Raw genomic sequence first — 6000 nt, forward strand, 5'->3', positions numbered from 1 at the left:
TCTCAAAGCTGAAAGTGGGCTATATAACAAATACTATCAGAACTACAGAAAAGCCAGGCAGGGTAAATTACCAAAAATATTATCAGGAGTCATCTATGTGGAGCCATTTAGCCCCATATATCAATGCACCAGGCTGTTTGAAAATAGATTGTTGGTGACATAATTCATCATAATTTCAGATGGGGTGTTCTGTCGAAATGGGCTGCCCTGTTGAAATGAGTTACCAGGAGCCTCGACAGTGATGTCTATCACTTCACACTGCCCCGCTGAAATAGGCTACTTTACGTTTTCCGTGTACAGTTGTTTAAATCCAATAAAGCTTAACCCTAACCTCCCCAGTTTGAAAACATATTTCTTTAGATTAGAGACAGCGAGTTTGATGCTGTTCGCACATGGTGATCATACTTTATACCTTAGTTATGTATAATTTTAACTCATTTATATGAATATGCGTAGTTCATTTGGACAGTCATATTCTGGTCAAATAAGGATCAGACTAAGGGTAGCATATATTGACAGGCTAATTTAACCATCGAATAATGCTCCCACTGTAGAAACACCATTATTCACTCATTTATATGAATTTGGGCAGAGGTAGCTCATTTCGACAAATAAGGCTCCCACTACATAAGAGAAAGACATTACTGGAAACACTAAAATCTTAATATTAAATAAATATCATAGTCTCCAGTGTGAAATTCCTATTATAATGTAGTGATATTTTATTTATACAGCACTTTCTAAACAAAGTTATGTTTTCTACACATGGAAACAAAATAAAATACGATGTAATGAAACTGATAATGATAAAATTAAATATTAAATCCAAACTATTCAGTCATCTAATGTAGGTATTCTGCCGCAAATCTAACAAGCACATGTTCTTGCGTAACTGTTACAAACATACAATAAAACCAATAGACATTTAAAATGTTACTTGTTACTCCACTTCTGCTTCAGGAGCTCAAATCGACGGTATTTAAACTCTGAAAGCGCTTGGGGATTGTGCGTATGTGCAGTAGCAATAGGTAGCTCAAATCGACAGGACAGGTGCCTTTACTCTTGTAGAACCTTGTCAGTGTTTGTCTGTATAGTCCTTCAGTTCCATTGTAAAGGATCATTTTATTCTGTCAACTACAACGTTTTTAGGGGAGAAAACGTTTCGCCAATCATCCAAGAGGCTTCCTCAGTTCTGCTTCTTCTGAAAATCTAATCGTTATTTGTTTGGAATTGACTCCATAAACTTGCCATATTAATCTTATGCCTGAAAGTCCTTTTTAATTTACAATAATCACATACTGGGGGGTGAATAATGGCACCACTATTTCAGGCTCATTGATAGGCCTAGTAATAAATCATGCCCAAACACATGAATTTTAAAAGGCAAATACCATAAAATTCTGACCCTCCACCTCAATTTCAAACTATAGATCTTCTTGAATGTTATAATTATACATGAAGTCAACCTATTATAGCACTCTTATTCAAAACCTTTCTAGGAACAAAAGCACTCTAAGCCTGCCACTTACAAACAACCACTTATTTTCAACTTTACACATGCAACAGGAACAAAGAATCTGCATCGGAAACTGCAAAAGCGGAAACAACATGTCAAAGTAAAGGCCGCATGGCAAAAATAACTGATAGCATCTATGAAGAAAACAAATCCTCCCAAAATATAGCTTTAATAAACAGAGGCAGCGTGGTGAGAATGGCACATGAGAGAGAGCCCGGAAGTGCACAGCAGATAAGGCTTCATTAAGGAGTTCGTGTAATTAAAACGAATCACAGGCTCTCACCAAACGCTGGGAGCTTCATGGCAAGGTGAAATCAGAGAGACAGTAATCACCCTGATGGTGTGACTGATTACTCCCACTTCCACTCAGCTGCCGACCTCGAGCCTGGAACATAAACAACAAAACACTTCCTTTTAAGAAATGTAATCCGTATTTTGGTTGAGTGTCTCACAGGGCTACAGATTTGCATGTGGTGCTATTTTGCTCATATGTATACCACACCTTAGGGAAAAAATCTAATTGAGTATTGAGTATAAAGTATTCAATCTAATCCAATCCAACTTTATTTGTATAGCATATTTTATATGCAAGACAGTTTCTTCACAAGTGTACATTTTACTTAAAAATAAATAATAAAATCAATTAACAAAAATAATAAAATCAATACATAAAAGCAGCGCTAAAAAAAATTAAAGAGATAAAAACAATAAATAAATAATTTAATAAAATAGATAAAAGACACAAAGGACAACACAACTCACACAGTGTTAAAAGCCAGAGAATGAAAGTGGGTTTTAAGATGAGACTTAAAACACTCCACTGTGGGAGCTGTTGGGACGTGGAGGGGCAGAGCCTTCCAGAGTTTGGTGCCGGCCCCTTGGTTTTAAGTCTCATTTTAGGTCCCAAGAGCTGGAGCTGGAAGTCGGACCTCAGCACACATGCGGGGGAGTAAATCTGGATGAGGTCCGAGATGTATTGTGGGGCCAGTCTATTCAAAGCTTTAACTCTCTCCAGGCAGGTGTTGCAGATTTGCAACAGCTAAATTCCAATTACCTACTTACTCCACATCCATATTTTATGAGCTTTTTTACTCAGGAGCCTTTTCTCCCATCCATGCTGATAAACGTGGACGATGCAGACTGTGCAAGAATGGCTCCACGCAAACGGCCTGCCAGAAGTGCAAAATACTTTTTTTGTTCACAAAGGATAAAAAAGTCAGGATTGTATATTACTACCCCATATGATCATTTTCCCCAAATATCAGATTTTTCCTGATACTAAAAATTAATTTGAGCCTGAGAGGGTTAAAAACAAATAATAAAATCTTAAAATCAATTCTAAAATTAACAGGAAGCCAGTGCAATGGTGGAAGAATTGGGGTAATGTAATCAGGCTTTCGCAATTTATGTTTAAAAAGTATGGTTCTGTGCACATTACAAATGACTCCTGGGGCATTTACTTTTGAGAGAAGTCTGAAATATCCCATGAATTTCAGAATATGATAATGCAGATTTTTCATTAAAGAAATTTTTTGACAACTTAAATTTTGATTAAATCACTGTATTTTTTGCAAACAGTCCTATATGTGTATTATAAATGACAAAGATGTACCAAACCATGTATAATATTTGAGCGTCTGTACAGATTTTATACCTCATCAATGCATCAAAAGCAAGAAGTTCAAATCCCAAGCTGTGTGTGGCTTTTCTTTGTTGAGTTTGCATGTTCTCCCTGTGTCTGAGTGGGTGTCCTCTTGCTTTTGTATTCAGTTTTTTTCAACAACATCACATGGTCCATGGTGTATGGTGTATGGTGTATACATGGTGTATGGTGCTACAGATTAGACAATTATTATTATTAACAAAAAGAATACATTTGGCTGGTCAAAACTGTGCTTCATTTCACACTTTTACCGCTGAATTGTCTTTCTAATTATTAGGATCTGACTGTGTCCACGTCAATTGTTTCCAAACCACAAAAGCGCCTTCCCTACACCCTGCTATTGTCTAAATACCGTATTATTATGTCTCCCATTAGTACACTTAAAGACAAAGAACCCCCCAAAGTGAATGCACCTGCTCCCTCTTCAGGTAACTGGCCTATCAAGTGTACCCCTGCCCATTACCCATAATACATTATATATTTGAGAGGTGGTCCGTGCTGTAGTGAATACTGGTAGTGCCCTTACAGCCCTCTTCACACCAGCAGGCTCTTCCCTCATCTCCATTTATCCCTTTCCTCTTCCTGCTTGGGGGGTAGTCCTGCTGCTTTGACTCGGGCCGGGGGAGGATTTCCTCAAGACGACAGTGGCTTCTTCCAAACATACAATTAGTCTTGGCCTGCTAATCAACAACATGGACATGAAAACAAGAGACAGACCGCACAGTGCTACAATTCACTGAGTCAGTGTAGTTTAAAGCAGTGTTTCCCAAACTTTTTTCTGACTTGTAAAAGTCACAGACCTTTGCGACTCAAGTCAAAAGACATTATTCGCAAATCACAAAATAAAGGTGGATTTGACCATTATTGAACCTTAATGAGGATATTTTATTGTTGACTGAGTGACAATTAGTATTACTCAAGTTTCACTGAACCAACAATAAAAGGATCCATAAGTCACCTATTTGGACATTAAATGTAGCCCTTTTTTTTCAGCATTCAATTGAACCAGTAATATTGGAACAAAATAGTCAGTAAAATACTAGATTAGAATAAGATTAGAAATTATACAAAACATGTCTTAACATTTCAACCTACATGCTGATCGTGACAAGGTGACCTAAAAAAAATCTCTTGCAGCACACCTGAGGGTCACAACCCAGTCTTTGGGATACAATGGTTTAAATGTCCTTTTGTGAGCTTTTAGTTATGTTAGAATACTGTTCCCTCATCCAAAACATAGGCTACCTAAGTTGTGTTCTGTTTCTTTCACACATGTTTGAGTAACACTTTATTATATCTGTCTACATTTCTACAGCTCAAAATGCTCCATGACATCACAACGTGGAACAGAGTGTTTTCTGTTTGAAAGAAAAACTGGACCTAAATATGCAGGGTTTGTGTGGTAAAAGTGTGAAAAAAAAACACAAAAAAAAACAACTCCAAGTCTGTTTTGATGAAGAATCAACATTATAACACAGATCAGAAAACAGAGTTATATGACAGTTTACATTTCTTTCCCTAAAGCATTATTATTTAAGACTTTACTAAAAGTGTAGTTTATAATTTACCTCCTGGTCAGACATGGGCAGCAGAAAGCATATGATATACACAGAAGTAATTTCTCAAGTGTTACCTAGCAACCATAATGTTAAAGCCCTATATGGATGTGATGTATTTGAATAACATTTGTCTTGCCCCAGAATATTGTATAAGCAGCTATTGACGTCCAAATAAGTCTGCTTTCTGCATCATATTATAAAATAATCAGGAAGTCCACTCTGGTCTCTGAAAGTTATGAAAAGCACTTGAAGAGAATAATTAGGGTGTTTGGAATGCATAAAGCAAGTGAGGAATAACTTTGGGCCACTGCAAACTGTTTAAAATGAATTAGTTCTGTTTTTTGTGTTTTTAAGTCTATAAAAATCAGGCACAGTGCATTTAACAAATTCCAAGAAAGAATTAGAAATGCTTCTAAATTGACCAATATCTATGTTTTGACTCATGAAAATGGATGACAACACCTTTATTTTGTGAAGTGAAGATTTAAAGTGCCAGAAAAAATGCCTTCCTTGCACATAAATTGTCCCTGCATTGAGGTATTCTGTTTTATAACTCACCACTACTTCCTGTATTTTTTTCTCAACACGTAAGACCCACAGATACTATCCCACAATATCAAGTGATAATAAGAAAACCTGAAAATCTGTCATATGTACTTTAAGATGCTGAAAAATGATTGGAACATCAGAGCAGTCCAAATAAACAGTCATATTTTCTTTTTGTTTGTGGGAGTGCTTTGTTGTGCTTCGTGGGCTTAAAAAACAATGACAGCAGCACCTGTGTCCACTTCCTGATTGTCCCGACTTGATTTGTTGCTCTGGAGGAAAACAATACGCCAACCTTTGTAGCCCCTTCGTATCATGTGACAGCAGCTCAGCCTGGAAGAATACATACATCACATGTGTGGAAAAAGATGGAAGGGCAAAACAAGAGTAAACAGTTTCACTCTCATGATCTTACTCAGTCACACTGCCCTGCAATATGTGACTTTTCTCGTGGTTTCTGGGTGTATGGCTTAATCCAGAATGTTCCACAATATGGCATTACTAAAGTTACTTATCTCCATGGAGGTAAACAGGTGACGCTACCAGGTAACATCTGTGGAAACACTAGAGAGGTGACCCTGTTCCCAATGCTGTGTTTTCGAAGTATTTTTAAGATGTAAATAATATGCAACATAGATCTGTTTAATGCCATACTGTGGAACGTTCCAGTTAAAGGGACTGTTCAGAATTTTGGACATAGGGCCTCATTTCCTAGT

Source organism: Boleophthalmus pectinirostris, unplaced genomic scaffold, assembly GCF_026225935.1.
Source record: "Boleophthalmus pectinirostris isolate CB_2022bp ecotype Guang Dong unplaced genomic scaffold, ASM2622593v1 HiC_scaffold_10, whole genome shotgun sequence".
NCBI classification, from domain to species: Eukaryota; Metazoa; Chordata; class Actinopteri; order Gobiiformes; family Gobiidae; genus Boleophthalmus; species Boleophthalmus pectinirostris.